The sequence below is a fragment of the Diorhabda carinulata genome, chromosome X (genome assembly GCF_026250575.1).
Source record: "Diorhabda carinulata isolate Delta chromosome X, icDioCari1.1, whole genome shotgun sequence".
NCBI classification, from domain to species: Eukaryota; Metazoa; Arthropoda; class Insecta; order Coleoptera; family Chrysomelidae; genus Diorhabda; species Diorhabda carinulata.
Window position 1 is genome coordinate 39,848,381 of NC_079472.1, and position 27,912 is coordinate 39,876,292.

A 27,912-nucleotide genomic window follows, 5' to 3' on the forward strand; every position below is an offset into this window, starting at 1 on the left:
CACACAAAATATTGAAATATATGAGAATATATTGTACGTTACACCGACATCTATACAAAATAACTATAAGTCATTAATCTTTACGAGATATCAATAATTATCAAAAGTTCCTGAAGATACGGCTCTGATCTCTCTCTGAAATGAAGCCAGAGAAATATAATTAAATTTCATTGAACGGAGGAACCGAAATCTATGTGCTTTTTTTGAATTGGGCGGTTTGGTTGATCGAGAAGAGATTGTAGATGGCAAACTCTCTTTGAGAACAATGGAAAGCTTTTTCATTTCCTCTCTCATTGCCAAAGTCAAATAAATCCAGTCAAATATCCGACGATATTTTTTGGACAAGCGCATAATTAGATTAACTGATTGCTTAAAACGCGAATAAAATTCACATCAATACACTCTCAAATTATAGTACAGAAAGTGGACATAAAGAATGTATTTCGATATTATAGAGATTAGAAGAATTAATATATAGAAAACAATTGCCAGCCATAAATGGGGGGGTTTTCTTCATGTCTTATAAATCTATATAAGACACTCATAAGATCAAGAATCGACCGCGACTCCATCGTGTACATTACACACAACTTGACCCATTGTAAAGTACTGCACTAAGAATCGCCACCTGTGCATTTTGAATAACATCGATTGCAAGCCTTCACTGTTTCACCGGAATATCACCCCTCAGACTTCGAAGAATCCAACTAAGTATGAACTATACAACATCATTCCTTTCAAATAAAAATAATCCTATTAATCAAAACATCTATTCGAAAACAAACAAACAAGTATTCCATTCTATGAAAGAATTCGCCAGATTTCTTTCCAATCAACATAAATCCCTCCTTGGACAATCCCTATTTCCACCATCAATGTCAACATCAACTCCTTTAAAAAAGCAGAAACCAACCGTTCTCTAATAATTCATTACAAAAATTTGTAAACAAAAATTATAGACTCATAGAATACAAATTCAAGCTTATTCATGAATTTAGATGATGTCAATTACATACAATAGTTTTGAAGTGAAATTAGAAATTATATAATTATATATATTATTATAACAAAATCGACCAGTTGAACTTGAAAATATTCAGGAACAAAAAATTATAAGAAATTCCAGTTTTTTTTATTAATGATAAACACTTTTCAACTCAATTTCATTTATCGAATTTACGCTTTCACCTGCGAAAGTTGCTGAAGGAAATTTAGAGGATAGCATATCTTCAAAAATTGCACCAACAAGGATGTTGGCACCACCCGTACCAACTGAATCTCATATTCCTTCAATAGAAATTAGATACCCAGAAAATGAATCATCAGTTAACCTTTGCTGCATGCAATTATCACTTCTGTGTGAATATAACTGAATAATGTATAAACGTGAACTTCTATTTTGTTAATGTAAAATAATGGTGAAATTGTGGCTGAATCTGGAGCATTCGTTCCCGGACCTTTCTTTCTAATCCAGGGAATAAAAGATTACATACAGGGAATCCCGGGATCAGCCCGAACGCACATAAACTAAAAATCATTATCATTACTTCACAGAAAAAAAAGTTTTTATCGAAATAATTAAGTTGAGGTTAGTAAGATCAAAATCAAATAGTACGCTTATAGAATGTTGAATTTTATCTTTTACTCTCAACAACTTCAGTTTATTATGACCATTTACCCCGTCAGGTTAATAACGGTTCAAATTTTAACAGTGGCTTAATTCTGTTTTTTTTTTCAATTCCACCGTATGTTAAACCAAGTTTAAAAGTTTTTAAACTTAGTTTAATACACTTTTGTTGAAAAACATAGCAGAAACAATAATTATCGTTATTGGTATTCCACAATATTATTATCTCTGATACAATAAGTAACAAGACATTTTTATGGTTCACTGTGTAAAAGAATTCAGAAAATAGCAGCAGTAAAAGTAGCAGAAGACATATATGGAGATGATAATGATAATTTTCTGGAGATCGTAGATATGGGATTTTCCAGGAGAATGTATAATAAAGCGAGCTCTTCCACAAATATGGAAAATTTCACCTTTTTTATAAAGTTTACATCTTAAAAACCAACAGTTATCAACATTTTGGAGCAAATTGAGGATAGTCTTATTTCTTATTATATTTAATATATGTTGGTAGAGTTCAAATTGACGTTATTAAGAAAAAATGATTTGTGAGATTTTATCGATTTTTATTATTTTTGAGGTCTATTGTTCTTTGTCCAAAGTTGCCTGGGTTAAAATCCCTACTATGATGGAATTTATACTTGAAATTAGTTGGTTTTTTAATGATAATATAATTTTTCGAGATATACCAAAGAGCTGTAGTCTCGGAAAAACTTATTGGTTGTTGACCCTTACCTAATTTCATTGAATTGTACAGAACTCCACTACAATTTTTTTATGTAAAATTCAAACATTCATAATATTAACATTCATAACATTATTCTGGCTTTATTCTATTAATTCTCATCGTTGAAGTTTATAATAAATTCTCTTGTATCTCATGATTTTCCCTTTTTGTCGTGGAACTGTCATTGCCTTGTCTTTGCATAATTAGATAACTCATAATTTTCTATAGAGATTATCCAGCAAATTTGTTTTGTTTTGCACTTTTTTGGTAATGAAGAAATAGACAAAATCATAAGGAGTTGTTATATCAAATAACCATTGAAAAGTGTATGAGTATTTCTCCGATTCTTAAGGAAATCAAATAATCAATCGTTAAGTAATTTTCCGTTCAATCTATTAAAAATTATTATTGATTACTTGTATGATTGAAGGGTTTCCTAATAACTTGTAAGTTTGTATTGAATATGTGTATCGTCAAAAACATTTATAAGTGAGGCTTATACTGGACAGGAAAATATAGAATAAAACAACGTAAATAAAAAATAGCTAATCATAATTGCATTTTCTAAACAGCTAGTTTCTATTTATCCAATTTCTAATAATTTACTACTGCCTACATTATGTGGGTTTATGATATTTCCTTTTATGTCGGAAGAGCTACTTCTGCCAAGGTATGTAGATGTCAAATGTTTAAAAAGTGAAGTCTCCCATGTCGAGTTATTTTCTTGATGTGTATATTTGTCCGTTTCTTTCTTTCTTCCTTTCACATTTCACATTTCACAAGAAACTCTCAAAATAGAAAAAATGACACGAAAAAAAACTGATTGTATAAACTTATATTGTATGAATTAAATATAGGTATTTGTGCATATTGATTCAATTTTTAAGAAAATTTCCCCAGATCGGTGACATATCTTCATGTCACATGATTTAAACCGTAGTTTGAATTTTAATAGCCCGTTATTTTAGTGGATTGGGGATTACGGTGCGAGTGGGCATTAATTAACTAAACTTCTACCATAAAGTAACTAGATTTTTCTAGTTAAATTGATAAAACGGATGGAGATCAAAATTAATTACCTGTTAAAAAATAAGAAACACATATTTCTTCTACTATGAAATGTTGATGTCAATCATATAAACAAAATACATCTTTTCAAATTACCAATTCGTAAACATCCGACCTTTGAAATATTAATCATCACGATTATTTCTACTTGTTACGTGATAAAAGTCCTGAAATGATCTCTGCTGATATTGTTATTGATCATATCAGGTTTGCAGTACTGGTCTCAATATTTGATTTGATTATAAATTTTTTTCCTCTTTCTAATTTCTTGGGTTCATAGGTTGTTTGGATACAATAATGAAACTTCAATAAAATATCAGATTTTTATGTATAACTTAACGTTTCGGCTCCTTCCATTTTCAAAAGAATAATTAATTTTTGATGATTAAAATATTTGTAGAATAGATAAAACATATTAGTATATATCTTGGAAACATTATTAAAAACAGAATTAGAATCAGTGTATTCACCTCGAAATTTCAATAAAACGATATTATACCAGGTAGATTGAAATAAACTAATTGAACAAATTATTGTTAAGTTGAGGTTTTTTATATCTTGTCCATCATTCTCAGAACATTTATCTTGTTTTATGTGATCATTTCTTTGATTAATAATTTTTGATAGTTAGTAACATGAGCTAAGATTTTTGTTTTTTTAAAATCAAATTCATAATGTTCATTTTTTTCGTGTTTATGTAGAGCAGTCGATGTATTTTTGGTATATTTGTGACCATTTATTCTGTTTTCTAAATATTGTGTAGTCATTCCTATATAATTTTTAGGACAATTCAAACATGGTATGGAATATATAATATTTGATTTCTTAGTGTCTTTAGTTTTGTTTTTTAGTGTTGTGAAATTTGTTGTGTGATCTATGAGTTATATTGATGTTATGTTTCGATAAAATGTATTTCAATTTTTCTGATAGTTGGTATGTATAGGGGAGTGCTATGTAGGTATATTTTTCTCTACTTGAATTTATTTGTGTAGTTGGATTTATATTGTTCTTATTATGTAATTTATATGTACGTTGTTGGATGATTCTATTAATTTAATTTTCTGGGTATTGATTATTCTTCAAAGTATTTTTGAGTTTTTTTATTACTTCACCGTGATATTCTGGAGAAGTTAATTTTCATGCTCCATCTATTAATCCTATAACAACGCTGTTTTTTTTGTGATTTGGAATGGCATGAGTTATAATTAAGATATCTTCTAGACCATGTTTCTTTTGTATAATATTTAGTTTATCTTTTACTATTGATTTTAATAAGTGTCATGTCTAAGAAATTAATTTTGTTGTTGTTTTCAATTTCTAAAGTGAATTGCATATTTGAGTTAAATTTGAGGAAATTGGAAATCCCATTATACATCTATTTTGGTGTTGGAAAAAGTTGTCCTCATATTGGAAATAATTATTAGTTTGTATAAGCATAATACCTTCTACAAAGTCGTTATAGCTGAGTGATGTATGTTGTTTAATTGAATCCCGTCTATTTTTTAATACGTCTGTTATGAGATCATTAAGAATATTTGTGTACTTTGAAATAACGTCTAAAAATATGATTTTGTAATTGTCAGGAATATCTACTGTATCTAAACACTGCTTAAGCATAAATGAGTCTTTTATGTAAAAACAATTATTGGTTCTTTTTGATAAACTGTTGGCAAGGTATTTGGATAATTTGTAGAATGGTGACTGGGTATATGACACTATTGGACGCATTAGTATTTTCGGTTTATGTAATTTTGGAAGACCATATAATTTTGGTGGTAAAGCATTATGTATTTGTAATTTTTTTGCTTCAGTTGCGTTGATGGAGCCGTTATTTAAAAGCTTTTTTATAAATGTATTAGCTTTGTTTTGAAATGTTTTGGTTTTATCTGATTTAATTTTTTTATAAGTATTGTAATTGAGTCATTATATTGTTATAATCATCGGTGCTCATTATTACAGTTTTATTACATTTGTCTGGTTGTAAAATTGTAATTTGAGAATTGTATTAGAAATTAGAAAGAGGCAAAAAATAAATTTATATACATATATATACATATATATATATATATATATATATATATATATATATATATATATATATATATATGATATATATATATATGATATATATATATATGATAATATATATATATATATATATATATATATATATATATATATATATATATACTGTAAAATCACCGAACCTATTACACTTAGTAGAATTATATCATAGTAATTTCAATAAATCTCACGAATTAATATAGAAACTGCAGTTCTGGAGGATGGAAAAAAATTAAAATCATATCTTACGAAATCGGGAACGGTTGTGAATTCAATTGAAACAGTATTGATTTTAGATTTAAGCTGAAGCCGCTTGATCCAAAATGATTGCTACCCATTAACGTGGGTCATCTTTAATTCATTCTACTGATACTCATTGATTCTCTAATCCAAAAATCGCATTAAGCGTTTATATTTATGTTACTGAATGGATAAGTTCCAATTCCATAGTTATTAAAAATCTATGTAGTTAACAGAGATAAGAATCAATATATACACATCAACTTAATTGACACTGATAATGAAAATTTCTTTCAATATGTATATTCTCATGATCTTTTCACACTAGTATTCCCTATGATCTCTGTTCGTTTCCACTTTCGTTTCTTCCTTGCAAATGTCCATGTTATCATCTTGTTTCTTGTTTGCTTTGGTATTTAGTTTATTTTATCAATTCTCCTTTTATCATCTAAATTTCTCCACCAATCCATTTATTTTTATAAACATTCTAATATTCACATAATATTTACGTTTATGTGTTCATTACCATGTTCCTCATTCTATTCTTTTTCTCAAATCTGGCTCTCTAAGCAAATAAACCCCTCCCCTTGTATGAAGGAAAAAATCTGAAATATGGTTCTGAATCACCACAAAATGAAATTAAATCAATTTTATTTCATTCATCTATTGTTAATATTGTCAGTTACATTTTCTGCACCTATTTCTTAACATTGAAACTTACTGTTTCATTTATTCACATCTTCAAAGTTTCCCGTTCACAAGTACTTCTCATATTTTCTAGATTTTGGTACTCAATATGCTTCCAATCCATCTACACAACTCACATTCACTTATAATAATTGTGATAAGCTCATATCTCTCAATCACACCATTTCAAATGAATATTATCTACTATTTCTAAGTACGGTAAGCATTTGGCAATAGAACCATTAACTAGTTATCCACAATCCGTATTACTTCTTATTTTACACTAAAGTATGCAATAGTTTATTATGATTCTAATAGGAAAAGTAGAGTTAGAAAAGTCAAGACTGCTATAACAACAGTGATAGATACTGTAAATTATATCACCATTTGTCCAATACACAACCAAATCAAAGGGATCTTTAACAATAGAAGGATCAACAAAATGTTTGCGACATTTGTTTGTGGATGTATAACAGTCAAATATAATTCTAGATCTGAAGTTGTGAGAAGTTGGAAAGGGATATAAACAAGGATACAATATCAACATTGTCTTTAAATCTAGTGCTGGAAAAAATTTCTCGAGAGAGCAAGATATAAACAACATGTGGCTCATTTGCCACTACAAACAGCAAATAATTGCATATTCAGACGATATTCCTTTAATAACCAGAACAAAAAAGAAATGGTAAGAGCATTCTGTAAATTAGGAGAGGCTGCAAAAATTATGGATTAAGATTAAACCAAAAGAAAACAAAGTATATGCTAGACAAAATGTGATTAGTGAAAAGAAATATACAGAGAATAAAGCGGAAAAGGACAAAAATACGAGATAGAAGAAGTTTTTGAATTTTGAACGAACAGTAATGAATAAGAGAATAGCGAAAGGAAGTAAAGCTATAGGATCATTAAGAAATGATAAAATCAAAAGAATTATCTAGAGCAGCCAAATTAAGATATTCCGAACAATACGACCAAAAATTACTTACGGAAGTGAAACATGAATTTTAACAAACGCGGAAGAAACAAAACTGTTCAGATGGGAGAGGAAGGTAGTGAGGAAAATTTTAGCAGGAATAAAAACAAGTGAAGGACTATGGAGAAGAGGAACTAACGAAGAATTTGTATGAATACCCATCAATAACGAGATATATGAAATCCAAAGACTAAGATGATCCTGGGTACAGGAAGAACCATTTAGAGAAAGGGCCACTGAAGAAAAGGAAGGAGGTACAAGAAAGACGAGAGACCAAAGGAAAAATGGATGCAGTTTTGAAGGATATTAGAGAGGTAGAACCGAATTGGAGCGCAAAAGTACAGAATCGCAACCTGTAGAGAAGAATTGTAGAATAAAATGGAGATAAGTCATGGTATTCCTACACTAGTTCAAATATCATTCAAATATTTATGGCAAATAATGTTACAACATAAAATTCTTCTCCATCAATATCATAGATTATTTTAGAGAAATTGATGTTTGTTCAAAAGATTAGATCTTGTTCTTGTGTATCATTCTTAATTTTCTGTTTATATCAATAGACTGCTGTAAAGTTTATGTTGATTTAATGTTTTTCTTATTTATTTATACTGGTGGGATGAATTTATACACACTGTCTCTTATTCACTCAATTTATTTAAACACTTTACACCACACTTAACTAACTTATTATAACGAACTTATCACTAACACTTAACTAACCTATATAATTTATTTAAATTCTTTACTTTTCTATTTCGTTCCGATAACTATGACTATGTATCATGAACTAACTAAACTGCACTAAACAAACGAACGAAGTTCTCAAAAATTCTAAAAAATAAAGAAGCAAAACAATTGAAACAATAGACATGTCTAGAAATTCAAAAGAAACAATGTGAACAAATCACCTGCTATGATAAAAACATATATAAAAACAAACATCAAACGAATTCCGCGATATATTAAAAGTGTCGCGCTTTCGCCGAATTTTAGAATTCTATTATAACCAAAGAGGGCCGGCTTCATTTCAATACAATTCAAATTTCAATACAATTCAAAACTCTATGTGAAAAATAATATTTTAATACACTGATTCATCATTAAATTAAGTGATTTTCGTCGAATGCAATATAATTCCATGTTTACCAAAGATTTTTCCAACATTTATAAAATATAGAAATGTTTAAATCGTACCAAACAAAAATCGGTAAGCTTTATTAATAAGTGACATGCAAAGAATGTATAACAAAGGCTAAGCAAATGTGAAAATCGATATAAAAACTCTTGCATTGTACTTTATTACTTAAAATATAATTCACATTGATGTAATCTTAAGTTAAAGCATTCATTCATTTTTATTCGAATAAAAATTTCACTTAAAATTATCAATGTATTATTGGTTTGTGTCAAATTCCATCTTTTATATTCCAAAACTTCATATTCAATGCCAACAATTTTTGAATCGATCTGTATATATAGGGATATGGCTAATCGATTTATATCTATTCGATCAACTTCTCGCACTTTGTTTTAATGCTCACTCCAAAGAGACAGAGATGTAATTGAATAACTTTAGTCTGATTTAGATTCCTACTATCTTGATTCAACTGGGGACAAGATAGAATTTAGAAGTTTGTGAAGGAATAGTGATAACTGCGGAAAAGTAATAATAGAGGTATTAAGGACACCAAAGTTACCAACCAGTCGTATAATTTGGAAGAAGTCACAAATTTGATAACACAGTCACTTAAATCTTGTCATTACTAACAATACTTTAATGTTGGTCCAAAAATTTTTATACTGAAACTATTTTGTATTCAATTTCTACCAATTTATATGTTACAGTAAAGAAATTGATGAGTAATGACATTGCATATGCACGTTTTCTAATCTTTTAAACATATGAGTTCTGATAAATGACACCAATAAGATCTGTAAACTAACATGCATGTGCGTGCTTACACATATAGTATTTATGGCTTGCTTGTTTAAATAAAGGCAATTGATTTTCCAAATACTATTTTTACTAAATGCAAGTAGACTACTCTTTTGAATTATAGGAAGTTGAATGAGAGATGCTTTCTCCAAATTCCTTATAAATACACTTGGAATATGATTATTTATGCAACAATGGAATTCCTCCTTAATCCGAATTGATCATTTGGAATTGCTATAAGACGATTTCTTTATCCAAAAAAATGATCAATGTAGTTGGAACTAATATTCTCGTTTTGGAAATCACAGACATTTTAGAAATTTCCTTATTTAAAGGTTTTTTCTAATGCGTATACTATGTATGTAATTTGAACTACTTATTCGTATCATCAAGACCATTAACGATAGTTGTTCCAATTAAAATACAAATAGTGAGAGAAGAGCTTAATGGATTTTTGATGTTTTACTTCTCACTTAGGGACTTCTATATAGGATTCGATCGACTTTCGATGACCTTAATATGGGATTTCTTCAATCTGCTTGTCTTGGTTTAAGGTGATTTTGATCGAGGAATGTTCCACATATGTGCATATTTGCAGTTCTGCGACTATTGATATGTTATTGTTAATAATAATATTGTTAATAAAAAAGTTCTCTAGGTTATAAGGAAATAGCATAAAGCCTCCAGCATCGACAAGTTGTGATTAGGTATATGAAAAATGTCAATCATATATAATTGTAACGTATATTCAGAATTAAACAAGAAAACAAATATTCAGAGCTCCGACTAATTAAAATAGGAGTTCCTCAAGGCACCGTTTCATATATACCTATTATATACTTGTGTCATCACTGTTACGGAAAATGTTAAATTTGTTACATTTGCAGATGACACTGCAACACTAACTATTGGAGAAGCAAAAATCTTCAGAATTCAATTAACAAGATAAATGTCTGGACTAACAGATGGTTCATTAAAATTAATGAGAGAAAATCTACCCATAGCAACTTTACCTATAAGAAAATGAACAATCTCCCAGTTAAACTAAACGATAAGATTATCCCATATAAGAAAACAGTGATATATATAGGTCTACATCTGAGCCTAAAGTGGCAGGAACTTATCAAAAAGAAAATAGAGGAATTGAAACTTATTATCAAAAGTGAGGTGATAGTATACAAACAAATACTCAAACCGGTATGGACTTTACAACTATGAGGCTATGAAAGTAATTATGCTTGCCTGCAAACCCAATATTAAAGATTATATGAAGGAACATATAAAAATCTACACCGAGAACTATATGAAATAGAAAACGAAGAACAACTTCATAAACACATAAACAACGAACTTCTCGATAATGAAACCACAGGCCCAAATGCACCAAACCTTTTGAACTTATCTGAAAAGTGATAGATGCAACTAAGTTTAATATAAGTATATCGTCTCATGTTTTGCAAATGCACTATTCAATATATAGTAATTCTGTCATTTAAGACAAAAAAAAACGTGATTCACAATTAGGTGGTTGCATATTTGAGAATATTCAAACTTGTTGAAGCATTGCAATTAGGTACTATTAAATAATGAAATAGAAAATTGGAAAAACCGGTAAAAAACATTTTTGAAGGGAAACAGAAGTTATGGGAAGTTGACAATAAACGAGAGTGAAAATGGCGGAAATACTTTTTAAAAATCAAGATAAAACAACTAACTAATTATAAATATCAATATATTGCCACTCTGTGGTGCGTAATTTTCATCACTTCAAGCCACGGAAGTTCATTCCTTCACTAAACCAACTATCAAGACTCTATGTGGAAAACATATTCCAAACAAGGTATTAATTGTTTACAGCTAGATATTATTTTTCAATCACCATTACTGAATCAGTATTGCTATTATGTATAAATTGTTAGAATTATGTAACTAATTATAACTTGGAAATATATTCATTCACGGACAAGCAATTTCCTGCATGGAAACTATTGAGATAAGGAGTCGAAGTTGAATCAAATGAGAGATTGATGTTGATGAATAATAAGTATAAAATAATCCAGCTAGTCCAGTATATTAACCTCAAAATATTAACAAAATAAATTTTCGAAAATTGATATTTCCTCTTGATACTATTAGAATCGGATAGTAGGCTCCAGGAATCAATGTATTTGTTGTAGCTGGTATCGTACATATCTGCTTCCAGATACTCTCTTTTAATCGCTTATAACTTTCCTTTCACATGTTGAGATAGCTTTTGATACAGTTTTAACTGTTGTTTTCTGTGGTATTTATTTTCTTTGGGAATGAAAGTAATACTGATTTTTTTAGATAGATTGAAGTACTTTCAATGCGCTCCTCAATTGCCGCGTTATTTTCACTCCCAACCCTTCAAATTTATCTACTGGATGTACTGATTCTTTGTTTGATTATATTTCGAGGTTTTCCTTTTTCAGATATCCAGCTTTTCACAAGATTTGTTTAAAATTAATCAAAGGTTTATTCGGAAACTGCGAGTTCCATATTTTCAATTTCAACTAGACATCTTTTGTAGGGATATAAAACTAGGTTAATGTATTAAATTGATCTTATTATTATTATTACTTGAGGTTTACATCTTACATTAGCATAATACGAAGTTTCTAAGCATCACAAACTTTTGAAGATATGAAATACTGGAATCTATAATATATTAATTGAACAATGGCCTGATTATTGTGTTGACCCCAAATAACATGCAATTGTCTTCAATTTCATACTGGAAACCGAAACGTTACGTGACCGATAGATAGTCCATTCATATTTGAAAAGCTGTATTGCACAATGTCTGACATTCAAACTTTCTAATCTATAAATATCTGGTACGAATATTGTTTTCATTAGATTTTATTTGTTAGTCCCCTAACATATTTTCATCCCAAAATCCCTGATGGTATTTTTAACAATCTTCAAATCTTGATGAAAACACGCCTTCATCAATTATACTTACTAGGTTTTCAGTCAAAAAATACGAATGTGAAAGTAAGAAATACCATATTCACTCTCGTGAAATTTTTGCAGTCAGCCACAACATCTTCATAATATTTTTTTTCTGTTTTTCAGAGGGTCATGAACAACCTTTTACTTGACGACTATTGAACTGAAAATCTTTCATAACGTTATTGATCTGTTGGCCAGCAAATATCTTTAGTCTTAGGAAATTTTTTTGCAAATATTATAATGCATATTTTTGTTCAGTTCCTTCACAAAGTTTTTCAATATTACCAATTTAATGTTTAAATAGAATCTCTACATAAAATTGGTGTTTCAAATGGAAGGTACACGTTATTCTCGTCTATTTTACTAAACCAAGTATACAGCTTTCATGTAGTGCCCACTTTCCATCTTAGTTCTTCTTTCCACGCCTTCTCCTAACGGAGGTTGGCGACCACTAGTTTAAATGCTTATCTATCTTTTGCTATGTGAAACAATTCTGGCACGCTCATATCTTAGTTGATAATAGGATATTTTGTTCTTCTTGGTCTTGGTTTTTTCTTATATCAAACACTATGAAGAATATTGGAATGATACAACTGGCATGAATTGGTTTATATCATGAGTTTCGTGTATACGAGGCTACTTAAGTTATGACATATGGTAACACTGAAGTGAATTGTCATATCTGATATTGCCAACTTCAACATTTTGAACATTCATATTGGTAAAAAAATTGAATTGAATCGCGAACATTACCATGCGATGATTTTCTATGATTTCGTAAAGATCGTCCAAAATAGGCTGATGTGCCAAAAAACGTCAATACTGTGCGTAAACTGATATTGTAAGATCGTCATGTGACATACCCTGAGTTTAGGCATATTAGATCCACTCGCATACATTCAATATTGAATCAAAAAGATTTGTTTGTGTTGGATACCGCATAATTTGATAAGTGCTCAAAAAACAATCGACTGTATGGGTTTTCGAAGACGAGGCATATCCAACAAAAGTTGTTCATACACGAAGCACTTCCAAGCAAATGGTTCCATTAGAGCACCGTAGATTCATCATTTCTGAATGGTACGCCAGCATTTGTATGACAGAAGTTTTTGAAACTTCAGGGACACCGATCGCAGAAGAAGAATCATTCTCCACCAAGACAATGCGATCTCTCACACATTAGTTTGAAAAAAAAAAACAAAATATCGAATTATTGGGTCATTCGCCCTACAGTTCCTGTTTAGCATTCAATAATTCCTTCTTATTTCTGCAGATCTAGATTTTTCTATTCCTGAAGAAGGTATTGATGGGTTCAAACCACATAGTTTGAATGGACCTCAATGGATTGAAAATTGGACAATTGGTTCAAACGGATACAAAAATTATATTGATTTGATGGAGAAAATTTGTAAAAACAATATAGCCAAATCCAATTATAAATATACTGTTCTAAGATTTTCTCACATAATTTTAATTGTTACGTAATGTGAGGTCCATTACCTTTATGCGATAATATGAGAATTTTCTAGCATACTTACAACAATATAATATCATTTTATAATAAATATTGTCTCCGTAAGAGGTCGTGTTCCACTCTCACAACACCGTTTTGTGGTTCCTCCTCCAGATATTGTGACAATAATCAATATAACTCAATCAATCAATATAAGTTAATAATTTTCCGTACACTTCTTCCTACAATTTTACTTTTTCTAATTCATAGTTTCATCATTTGTTAATTTTGATTCGAGTTAATGATAGAAATAATACAAAAAAATAGAGACGCAATAAAGCTTTTTATGTTGATATGGCCTATAAAAAAGATGTTTGATGTTTTCAAGCCTTCCATTGGAAATAGCTGATAGTTATCATAATTTTATGCCGCAATTCATCTTGCCTTCCTGGGGGATAGGAGAAGGATCTCAATTAATTTAATTTTTTTTATAAACAGAATCAAATGTAAATGGTCCAGTTGAATGATAGTTTCATCCAATATCAATTCCGTTGTTTCCTTGAGGAATACTCATTTCATTTCTTTATATACTAAAAAGTTATTGGATGAATCCCTAAAAAAATTTTTTTTCGGACACCACTGCTTCTTTTTTCATGAAAAAGTGGATATTGCTTATGGCTGACCTGGATTTCTAAAATCAAGATCGTTATATTTGGGATTCCCTCACTTCGACTCGACTCTACTGAATTACATAAGATCACTTACATTAAAGGAGGTTCAATTAGGTTGATGGTTTTTCCGAATATTTAAAGCCGCGAGCGTGCAAAGTAGCAATCAGCAAAGAAGCGTTATTTATCTTCTATGATGTCATAAATTATAATGAATAATACAATTATCTATGAGGGATTGAAACGTCTAGGAAAGTTACTCGCATCTTGGAGAGTAAATATTTTCTATCGTAGATAAAGGATAAAACTAGCAACGGAATAAAATTCTCCAATTTTCTTATCTTCTTCCGAACTTCATTGTTTTCGTAGACTTTTAATGAAAATCGATCAATTAGATCTAGAATATGGATGTGTTCTTTCGCAAACCTTAAAATAAAACACAGGGAGGTCTATAGAAAAAGTCCACCTTGATATTTGGCTGTATACATCACATTTTTGGAAGAAACTACTACATATCGATCTTATATTATCATTAATTTAAAAGTAAAACTAAAGTACGAGGATGGTCCCAAAAGTTCCTGGCCCAACAAAGAAAACACAAAAATTTTGGATATATATTTTAACTTCATCTCTTTTTAGCTCCTTACACTTTTTCCAACTATGTTCAATATGTACAGAATGTAATTTTGGACATAGCAATAATGGATGTGTGAGCTGGCGCATTATCGTAATGAAAAAACACTCGAAACGACTCGTAGGTTGTACGTCCTCATTTAAACTCTGCTACCCAATATGCTTCTGTTGATAACGTATGAGCAGTCTCCTCCAGTGTAGAATCTACTCAAGCTTTTATATTGGTTGGGCTAATGCGTTTCAAATAAAAGTATTGTATCACATAACAATGATCAATTTTTTCCATGTTTACAAATTCTCTATTGATGGCTGCCACACAAATACTAAACAACATGGGGTTTCCAAAATTGAAACCGATGCTGTATAGATTATGTATTTTTCAAACAACTTCTGCCATCTCTAGGTCAGGCCATGTACTTCTGGGACCATTCTCGAGGATGAACCAAAGACATTATAATAATTAATTGTAAACGCAATTATTGATTGCAAATTGAATTAATGATGAATTAGATATTAGAAATCGTCTTCATCTATATCTATGTCGCGACATTTCAGAGGTAATTATATAACATTTACGTAATTTTTTTGTCATATTTCGTCCAAAGAACCGGGTCTGGTTTGATAAACTTTGTTACCATAAATCTATGAAAATAAATTCAGAAACGTTGAATCGGGGATCTTTCAAGACCTTTCAGTTCCTAACACGATTGCAGTATAGTGTATGTGCAGGGGAATCGATTTATCGAAAGTAGGGATCTTCTAAGTACCTATTGTAATTCCAGGGTTTAATCATGTGAGCGGGATCAATTTGTTCATTCAAATTTTGTGTTTTGAAATTACATAAAAATGCTATTGTCATTTATACCTGTCCACAGGTTTTTTTAAGAGAAGATAGAGTATATGTTTTATGGAATCGTTTAGGATCTTCGCAAGCTCTATAAATGTATTTAAATGTATTGTATTCAAAATGTAATGTAATGTATTTAAAAGCTGTAGTCGTTTGTTTGGTTTATCTTTATGTATGTTTGTACCAAATATTCCTTATATATAAATTTATGATGTCTGGACACACGTGTATGCTTGTTTGAGAAAAACCAGATTAGTCGGCCAATAGGGCCAATATACTTGTACTAGTGTTATTATATGAAATAATATCAACTTAAATCTCTACTTTTAACTGTAGTCTAAATAGATCTCTTTTCAATTAGCGACTACTACCTGTTTTGACAATAGCATTTACACTTTTACCAGGAAAAATTTCGAAAAAAACTAATTTCTTTGCAGCCTCATAACTAAAGACCAAACCTTTGACACTGTATGAGACTGTTAAGATCATTTAATAAAAGTGAGTAGAAAACAATCCAACCATTCTGGGGGAATAATAAGAGATAGCCTAAACTTGAAATTTAACAAAAATCTTCATCTGCCAGTTAATTTCAAAAACTTTATATTCATAACATGGATAATTCAGTTCTTAAGCTTTTGTTACTTCTATAATGTTTCATGAGATTTTGTCAATTTCAAGAAAAAGTCTAATAACCTGGTTTGAACATGTGATTTAAAAAGTTAGAAAAAAGTCAAGATTTGGTTATGAATTTATATATCAAAGTGGAAAATTTGCAATTTCGTTCTTCTAGTAATTGAATTGGGACTTGATTCAAAAAATTCTGGAGTGATTGGTGACATGAAAAAAATTCTTGTTCGTCCCCTCGTTTCCGAGTTATAGGTACTTAAAGTTCCGAAATCAAAACTGATAGTCAAGCATATTTTCCAAACTATATGTCCATATGTGTGTTTGACGGAATAAATAATTCTAAACACTATCTGAAGGCTTATGCCCAATGGTTAACCATCCGTAACTAATATAGGGACAACCTGTACAATCTAAAGATAACAAAAATGAATTTTTCGATCGATTTTTTAACAAAAAGGTACTCCTTGTTCAATATATGAATTAATGAAATTTACAGCTTAGGTGTTATGTAGATTTTTAGATCGCCATACACGCCATAAAGAGACATCTGAAGAAAATTATCATAAATTGTAATTACTGTTGTAAATATTTGTAGTGTTTAGTATTTACGTGGTGCCGCACGAGACGGTTTTATGAATTCCCATATTTTACATTTATGGGCAGATGATAATCTTGAAAGTACAATCCAAACAAAGAATAAACATCGATTTTGTGTCAATGTGTGGACTGATATAGTGGGTAATTTAGTAGGTCCATATTTTTTTGATAAAAACCTGAATCAACTTAATAACATTTTTCTAATAGGTCGATTGTTCGGGGAGGTCAATTTGTATAGCCACCACGCTTTACTGAATTAAATACAATGGATTCATTTTTTGGGGGATATGTTAGAAGCTTGGTATACGCAACACCGGTGAACACAAGGAACGAAATAAACGATAGAATAAACTCCCATTTCGACGCTATGAAGCAGAATCTTGGTGTGCCTGGAATACGAAATCAAATCAAAAGAAAATCTTATATACGTTTAACGCAATAGTTCCAAAATTATCAATTTAAATAAATTTATTAATGAGTCTTCTATCATTATGTTATCATCAATCCGAAACTTAATTTTGATAGAATTATTGACTATTTCACAATTTCACTTTCGAAACAATTTCATGCTTGATGATAAAAGCTGATTCAGTGTAGTTGGAAATAAAATAGATCTTATAAGTTTTATCAGTACCTATCATTGATTCGGAAGCTCTTTTACAATTGGTAGCTCATAAAACACCCACCAAATTCGGCTTTTGTCTCTCTCCAAAATTTAGAACATCAATTCAAGACACCGGTGACCAGTCGATAGGAGACATAAAAGTATTTTATTTCAGAAAATTTTGTTAGAAACCTTACAAAAAGATTAGGTTTATATCTCTCCTATATGGACGTGAATCTTGTATATACACTGATATGAAGAAAAATTTCAATATAATCACATTGAAATTAAAAATTAAACGCTGAGTGTTGGTTAAAGGCGGTAAAAGATGCTGACAAAAACGTGCTTAATATTTTTTTTTTGTGAAAATTCATCTTTTATGGTAATTGTTCAATATTTTATTAGGGAGCTTTGAAAAAGTTAATTTTCAATTAAAATGATGAGTTTTTGGAAATATCCCAGAATGTGTGTAGAATAGTTAAAGGATTACGCTAGAACTTCCTGTTCTACAATTTAGTGGAATATTGCGATAGATTCTCTATTCAGTATCTGGTTTTATATTAAAATATTCTCAGCTTATTGTCAATATCTCAAGACTCATAAGTTAACTAGAAGGTTTTTACAATAAAAAATATAATGTGAGTACACACTCACTGTAAATTAATTTCTTGTATCGTTAGTACAATATTTGTATGATTCCTGTCAAATTTACTTGATTTCATTATTTAGATTCATCTTATTTCTTTGTTATTACATGAACGAAATTTGCATCGTTAGTGAATTGTAGTGAATTTTATATAGAGTCATCTAACATCTCAAGTAAACCAACCAGTTTTCACAGTACCTTGATATGACGGGTAGTAGTACACGGAAAATTGGAATAGTGTCTGATTCTGAGAATCACCTGGTCCCTTGGCAGAAGTTTGGACATTCCTCAATTTTCTATTAAGGGTGGCTTCGATTCGATTAAATATTTCTTAAAGTAGACATACGCATTGGGTTGCGACACCGGCATACAATTTGTTTAATTGTTTTTTTCAAATTATACACATGTTCAAATCTTCTTTGCACGTATTAATAAAGATAACGTTGAGGTAATATGAATTATATTTGCGCCTAGTAGGGCAAAAATGTTAGAATTCAATATAATTTTCATAAGTAATTTTTAAAATTAATCAGCGACATCAGTGTATACAAAAAATAGATGAAAATACAAAAAAAAAAATTTGGACACTGATGTTCCATTAACTGTGCACTGAGACGGAAATATGTTAGAAAATATTACAGGCCACGAAGTTGTTGACCGACTTCCAGTTTGAGTTTCTATTAAAAGGGTGGATCAGCATTCCAAAAGTTGAGTCTGGTGAAAGTGAAAGCATTGCATCAGCAGCTTATGAATCCCATTTTTCGTGGGGTTTACTTAATAAAGTAGAGTATGAATTTCGACACAACCGCATCTAATACCGGGTCTCGAAAAGGGGCTTGTATTCTACTTAAGCAGAAAGTGGATAAGTAAATGCTCTGGCATGTAGGCATCACATTATGGAAATTATGCTGGAACCAGTTGTTCAAAATGAAATTGGGCCTTTGTCTGGACCAGATAATTTATTAATCGAAAGATTTCAGAAAAACTAGCAATCAATCAATAAATAAGAGTATAGCTAGTCATAGCTAGAAAAGCAATAAATTAAGTATGTGGCCATTTATGGTCTGTCTTGTAGCCTTTTTTACGACAAAGTGGGAAATGGTGATAGCTCTAAAGAAAGAAGGAGCTGATTTTTGCCCGAAAATAATTAATGTAGACGTTGAAAACATTAGTAATAAAAATCTAGAGATTTTGTCACCAAACGATTCTTTTCTATTACCAGATTAAGCTCAGATTTCCTCAAGAAAAAAGTTGAAGACTGGATCAAACACAAGGAATATATTCAACGTAAGGAGATAGTAACAAAATTTAAGGTAGTCAATAATAGAGCTGGGATAGGGGTGTCCTTAATCCAAGATTACAACAAAATACTGACCCTAGATGAAGACCAGAAGCAGTATATTTTGCTTCTTGTGAAGTCCTTCAGACCAAAGTTCCCGAACTACAAAAAATCAATTTTGATGTCTGCATAATGAGTTTTTTACGTGTTAATTGTGCATCAAAATCTTTTTGAAGACTCTAAACAACTGATATAAGCTTATATTAATTATCTAATAAGTTTTCCAAAAATTGTGACAATTGAAGAAATTTTTTAAAAATCTGTATTTTAAGTGCAATTTTCCTCTTGTTTATTCACATCCCGAAAGTAAATTGTAACACATATATGATACAAAATTAGCTTTGGGTAACATATATGGACCTTAAAACCTCATTTTATCATGTAAAAAAATATCATGTTATAATAAATACAAATTTTTTTAAATAATCCCTTGATGTTAGATTTTTCAAATCTTTAGTAGCGACCTTTTAATTTTTCTCAAAAAATTTATTCAAGTTTCTCCTATTAGGTAGAATAAAATGGGAGGGTAACCCAAGGGAAAAGAAACAAAAATTATATTTAGGTCTTTTAAGCATCACCCTTGCGCGTAATTACTTAATTGAGGAAGTTACTTGTCATTATCTATATATATTTTATTGCCTTCTCCAATTTTTCAGTTTCAGAAGCAGATGCTTAGAATTGCATAAATTTGACAATCTATCAAGCGATGAAATTAACTGAAAGGCAAACCGACATTTTTATATGGCAAAGATAAAGTAAGTTATTGACGGATTTCTTGATGGTTTATAGAAGAATGAACCGTTTGGTACAAAACCAAAAATAGACCCTACAAACAGACCAAAGCCTAGACCAATTATTTCACTATAAGACCAAGATCAGGATCATATATGCAAGAACAATACCAACTTGACCTTTGTATTGGTTTTACATTCACACACCACTAGCCCTATGATTAGTAGGTAAGCTTGTCTGAATACGTTGTGTCTTTAAATACTACGTCACCGACCCTTTGGCCTAACTACGCACATATATAACCAAAGAGTTATTTTAAGAGTTCTCAGCATTATTATGCATTTCCCCAACGAAATAGAGCAATAAAACATGATATAGTAGGTCGAAGCGTTACTCCAGTTTACACAATATGTCTAAGTTTTTCAAGTACTAGCTACTAACTTATCTCAACTCAGTCTGTAATAGAATTTATCATTTTAGAAGTATTGAAAAAATGATACTACTAAATACCATGTAGAACTAAGAACTAATTACTGATTCATTTCTTCTTTGTTTACTTTAATTTATTTTTCATGTAATAATAATAGATAATACATTTCAGATTTAACCAAACTTATTGCGAAGATTTTATAAGTATTGAAAAACAAAAGGAGTTGAGAGTGTGGAACGAAGTGAATCGGGAAACGAAAGATTTCTGTTACATATACACTCCGTCAAGAACAGAAATTGATGTATATATATTATATATATATATATATATATATATGTATATATATATATATATATATATATATATATATATATATATAATAAATATTATTGTGAATCATTTTATTTGGTTCACTCTGTATTATAATAGTTGCTAATAACATAAATATTTTTTGAGCACAATGAATATTTTTTTAACATATTTTTTTACGATTAAAACATTTCAAGATTTAATATTGATGCAAGTCAAGTTTTAATGCATGAAAAATTTCCCATGATAAATAATTTCATTTTTAGTGGCCTTAGGACTAGGCATGTGCGAGCTGTGCGACCACGCAGGAGGCGCTATCAATCTGTCACTATTTCTGAGAAGATTGTCCTATTCTTAAGTAACTTTAATTTTATCCTCATAAAAAAATATAAATATGAAATCAAACTTTTAAAATCGCGGAACTGCTATGCTACTGCTATTCGACAGACCACACACCCCTAAGTTATTTAAGGTCTTTCAAGAAATATCTGAAAATATATATCTAATTAAATGAGTGAAGTGAAATCCATAAGTAATAACTACAGCAACGTTAACATTAGTTACACTGTAATTGTTCAATTCGAATTTCTTGTCATACGAGTGCTATTTGAGCTATTTGCGGAAACTTGAAATCTTCATCTTTGTCACAAAATGTAATGTAATGTAAACAGTAGTGAGCCGATCCTCATTTCGACTTTTGGTGATAAAGCATCATCTCGAACCACTGTGCTTCCATGGTTTTCTGAATTCAATCGTGGTCACACTTCCCTACAGTATTAATTTCGTGAGGGCTGTTGTGCCAGAAAATATCAATGCTGTGCGTAAACTGATTGATGCTTGCTTGGTATTACTTCCACTCGGATACATTCAATATTGGATGACAAAAAGATTTTTTCGCGATGGATACTGCATAATCTGACAATCGGTCAATTGAATTTCGTCTCGATTGGTACAAATGAATGTTGAACAAATTAAATTGCGGTATTTCGAAAGACGATTATAAGATCGTGACAGGTGATGAGTCATGGACCTATGCATAGGAATTCAAAACTTAACAACAATCGACTGTATGGAGCCAAATCTAACAAAAGTTGTTGGTGTTAGCAGCGTTTCAAAGCAAATGGTCATCTATTTTCACGGAATAACTGGTCATGTCGCCACAATTCCAATAGATCAACTTTAATTCTGAATGGTACACCAGAATGTGCTTGCCAGTGTTCGAACAGAACCGCAAAAGACGAATCATTCTCCATCACAACAGTACAACGCTCTCACAAATTAATGAAAAAAAAGTTTCTGAAAAGTCAAAGCATCCACCGTACTGTCCTTTTTTGGCTCCAAAGGATTTCTTCTTTTTTCCGCAGATCAAAAATAAATTGCGAGCTCAACGTTTTTCTACACCTAAAGAAGCGGTTGATGCTTTCAAATAACATGTTTTGGAGGTACCTCAATCGGAATGGGAAGAATGCTTCGACAATTGGTTCAAATGCAAAAGTGGAGAATATTTTGAAAAAGAATTAAGGTAGATGCAATTATAAATATTTGTTTGTATTTGGCTATCTCAAAACTTACACAGCAACTTTTGTATTATAAATTGGTGCATTATTGCATCTAATTGAATTTTTTGGTTTCTACTCTTGATAATATAAGCTAATATAATATAATAAGATAATAAGAATTCGAGTTTGTAAAACAAAAATAAAAATTATTTCTCATATGCTGTCATATTAACTAGACATATCGTTTACCTCAATAAAATTTACCTTATAGCGTCACAGTAAGATATAAAAAAATTTCAGCTAAAACCAAGAAGTAATTTATATTTTTGCAGATATATCAATATCAAAGTAGAATCAGAATATCTCCTAATAATAACCGCGATGTTATTTTTACACATGAGTCTCGTAACTTATATTTACATCTCTGCGACTGGAAAATTCGAAGATAAAAAAATGTTTCTGCGACAGGAAAGTTTTTATATAAACTTCTGTTTCATCTCCGCTTTCCCCTCTTGCCCCCTTGTCAACTTGGAGTAAGTTACGCTTTTCTTCTAGTGCCGCTTTAGTTAAATTGGACCCAAACGGAACGACTCAAAATCAATAGCGACATGAATTATTTTGTGAGGAAGGGAGATAATAAATTCAGTGGAATCAAGTATAGGTTCATTTTGTTAACTCAAATGACCCAAAATTTGTCACAATAATTCATAATGTGTTTTCAAATTTCGAGCGATTCTTTCTTTAACTATTTTTTTATATCGTTTCGGAAATTTCCAATCTCCGATATAAAGTGAAAAAATATTGGTTTCTTAGTTTTACAAAAGAGACTTACCAGCCTTTTAATTTAACCTCTATCTTAATGTTCATTAGGAATAGCTGGTACGCCATGAGATGAGTTAACACAACTACAGTTCAAAATAGAGTACCTAGACAGCCTCAGTTCTCAATTTGGAGAAACATATTGTTACGAATTAACTCGTAAAATGGGTCCTTAAGTAGGCCGTGCTATTCTACAAAGGACAGTTTGGCGAAGGCGCATATTTTTTCGTTATGTTTGGAGAATTATATTTGTGGTATATAAGTAAGTTTATGTAGCACAGTTTATTGCAGTTTATAATAAACAGTCGTAGTAAACAAAACATATTAGCAAAATAATCGAGGAATTAAAATAAATTATACAAATTAGTTGATCCCCAGGGGTGTGGGTATACTTATTGTACCAACTTCTATGCTACAGATTCTAGATTTGCGTACGGATAAGTACGTAAAAAATATGTACCAGAGTCGTTTCTATGAATTTTCAACGCAATCTTAATGCAAAATTTTATAATGCAGTTGAAGAACACCTTTCTTCCAATTTATAGCCATTCTTACATGTATGTTAAGTCAGAAATCTAATTTGATTAAAATATTGGTTTCACTTTGTTCAAAATTTTCTACTTCATTACTCGTGTTATTGACAACCACTTAGTGATTTACTATTGGGATAGCACAAATGCTAATATATTTATACTAGTCAATCGTGCAAATCAAATATAACCGTTTCTTGTATCATTTTCATAACTGTGTTTTAATTTGTGAGCTTTAGTGGAAGCTCAAACAGCGAATTTTGTCTTAAAATTTTTCTTAGTCATAGTACGAATGGGCTGAATGACAATGTGTACTGTTAGTCAACCATTTTGATACAATAGTGTTATATAATCAATGAATAAACAGTTACCCATCAATAGTTCCCATTTTTTAGTCCTTAGTACACAGAAGATAATTAACTCTTTCTTGTGTCGAAATGATTTCAAAGAGTGACCTAAAAAACGAGTTTAAGTGACATTTTTTTCACATTCTGGCGCTTTTAAGCTGGAGTGAATACGTTGATGGATGACAAATATTTCACCAAATTTCAATTGCTTTCGAATTCACCGTATCACTCACTTGATACAGTTAGACTTCTTATTAAGTGCCTTTTTTACCAAAAAAATTTGAGATGGTAAATAAAATGAAGCATACCAGAAAATCAAATAGATCAGATCAGTATTTTAGAGTGAGTATTGATTTAATAAATAAAAATGTTAGAATGTATACATGTATTTAGTGGAATATCAATACAAACTTTAAACAGTTATGGAGTTAGCAAATTGATCTCTAAATTGTTTTCCAAAAACAAGAAATTTGGTTTATGCAAAATATGAAATATTATTCTTCTCTATATTACATGAAGTTAAAGTAGTTGTTTTGTTTAAACAAGTATAGCCTCTGAGGTTAATTCATACAAAGAATGTAAACCAGCATTGTTCATAATCAGTGTAATAAAAATCTTTGTTCGGTTTTGAGTTAAGTATACCTACCTAGAATAAATGAAATTTCTCTTTAGTTATGAAAACCATTGGTAACACTACTGCAAAAAAATTACAATTGGAATGACTGACACATAGTTACAACGAAATTAAGACTGTATTTGTTATACAGTGTTGCGGGGACGATATTATATCGAAATTATACAGCTTGCTACTTAAGATTTGGAATAGATATACGAAAACAAATATTTATAATTGGATATTGTCTTCCAAAATACTCTCCAATAAAATCAATATATTTTTGGTTACGTTTGAATCAATTATCGAGGCATTTTACCCGTTCCGATTGAGGTACTTCCACAACATGTAGAAAAGCGTTAATTCCGCAATTTATCTTCGATCTGCAGGAATAAGAAGATATCAATAGGTGCGGCTGTACGGCATCCCATCAATTTGCTGCTTTGACTATTCAAGAATGTTTTTGTTCGAACTGATGTATGAGAGCTCCCATTGTCCTGGTGGAGAATGATTCGACTGCGATTGGTTTCCTTGATATTTTCGAACACTCCTGCCAAGAAAATCGTAATATACCATTCAAAACTGACCCATCTACGTCAAACTATGATGACTATGTCAGATTGGACATATTCACATCAGTGTTGCCTTATCTCAAAACTTAAGTAGCAACCCTCGTTTCTATCAACAATGTGTAATTATTATCATCTTATCACTGCTTGGAAAAAGTTCATCATTGAAAATATAAAATATATTGAGGGCAGTACTCACGCATAGTATGTATATTTGGAAAACATGATAAAATCGTTAGAAAATGTTTTTTGACGCCTGTATGATTAGAAATTTTATATCAGGATTATTGATTAATGATAATACAATAAAAGAAATAGATTTGACCCACATTGATTGAAAGATATATCAAGTTCTGTAATTGCAAAAAATGATGAATAAGTGATCATTGCCAAATCCTCTTCTCCTCCATTTATGAAAGAACAACCTTACGATCCCAGCAATCTTTTGGAAAATGACAAAGTGATGTAAATTAGAGAATAAAGATTAATAAAATTAGTATTTAAGAAATAGAAAAGAAGTTGCAACTTGAGGAAATGTTTATTTACTCGTTTTTCCACTTGGTTCAAAGTGTAATTACTAATTATTCCATATAAACATAAGTTGAAGGTTAAATTTTCCGTTCAATTGATCTATTTAGAGAACATGATTATTTTAGGATTATCCAAAATCTCTTATCAATTGAGAGACAGTATCTCTAATTCATTTTATCCAATTTTAACAACTAATATGGCGAATTTATTTCTCATGAAGCTGCTTCATATTTTCTTGTGGCAATCCGAAGATTTAATTGGAGTTACTTTGTTATAAGATTCAAAAATGATAAGATAATGAAAATATTAACGTTGCTTCAATATAAAAGCTTCAATTTGAGGTAAAAAAATGCACGTCTCAGATCATAATTAATTCCGTATTTGATATTGTTCACTTGACTTGTAAGAATTTGATAAATTTGAAATTTTATATTTATATTTATAGCCACATTTTGATATTTAATAATTACTCATTCATTGCAATATTACTCTCAAAGTTGGTAGTAGTTTTGTTCAATTCTCTTTAGTATGTAACTCAAGATCATTCGAAATCCTCAAACTAAAATTATTATTCCACTCAAATTGGAACTGTTCTGAAGCACCAGCTGTAGTGTTCTCATCCGGTTTCAACAAATCATACTCGAGAAATTAAAAACGTATTAGCTAGCCAGCGAAAACCGAGCATAACATTCCTCCGCTTATATTCTCAGAAATATTTCCACTTCACCGAATTCTGGCTATCGGCCAATTTCGTTCAATTCACTTACCTGTTGTGAAAGGGTGAGTAACTAAATAAGTTTTAATAAATATTATTTTGAACAATGATATTTCGAGGCTAGACTAGTGACGTTCAGCTTCAATAATCATCGATCCCAGCAGCCTATTTGAAACTAACGATGTAATATAAATTAGAGAATAAATATATCCAGGATAACTAAGCACTCAAAAAAGTTTTATTAGAAGAATGCAATCACCAGGTGGTTAGAGTATATCGAGGTTATATCACTCGCGCGTATTAACTGATGTCCAGTTAAAATAGAGATCGTGGTATCAATAATGTCCAAGAATCCGAAAGCGGCACGACACGCGATCAGAAAGGGTTATTTTGCCGGTGGCGGTTCATACCAAACGTTTAAACGTGAGGTCGAGAACGGCGGCGACTGTCGAGGGTCGGCAGAGAGTTAATGCCACGAGGGAGTCACAACAAAATGCGCACGCTCCGAAGAGAAACGCAAGCGCTGTCTTTGGGGGGATGCTCGCACCCACACTCTCACACACCTGAACGTAATGCGATGATGACTATATGGGAGGTTGTTTCTTTAGGTCAGGGAAAGTATTCCATTAGTGATGTACATTGAACTTTTGAATTCGCAATAGGCCGATGAGTTTATTCAATGAATGGTTATATCAGTATGGTCAGGAATAACTGTTTTGTAGTTACTATATGGGGAATAGGTAAAAGTGATATATAGGTTGATATGTCTATAATAAACATAGCAATAATCCGGTACACCTAGAAATGATATAGGAAAGTGAAACAAGATGAAACTTATTTTGAAGAAACAACTTGTTAAAATGTTATACGTAGTTCTTCTCCGAAACTATTATTCACAAGACTCACATTTCCATTAAGCTTTGAAACTTAGGTTACCGTATACAAAGCGACACCACTTTTTGCATCGCTAGAGAAAGATAAACAGCAAAAAATTCGAACCGTCCTCCTCCTCGAAGCTGACTAAGGAACAAACAACAACGTTGTGAGTAGATTAACTTTCCCAAGCCCAACAGGAATCCTAGCAAGTCCAGTAAATTATT

The 27,912-nt window shown here is 30.7% G+C and overlaps 1 protein-coding gene across 1 annotated transcript in view; it reads right to left on the minus strand.

Annotated features, from left to right (window-relative positions):
* LOC130902217 (CUGBP Elav-like family member 4) overlaps positions 1 to 27,262 on the minus strand; it is a 1,507,660-nt gene extending 1,480,398 nt beyond the window's left edge. The window contains exon 1 of the mRNA XM_057814156.1: positions 26,865 to 27,262. The gene's annotated coding sequence lies outside the window, so the exon portion shown is untranslated. The remainder of the gene's footprint in view (positions 1 to 26,864) is intronic.
* Positions 27,263 to 27,912: the final 650 nt, after the last annotated feature.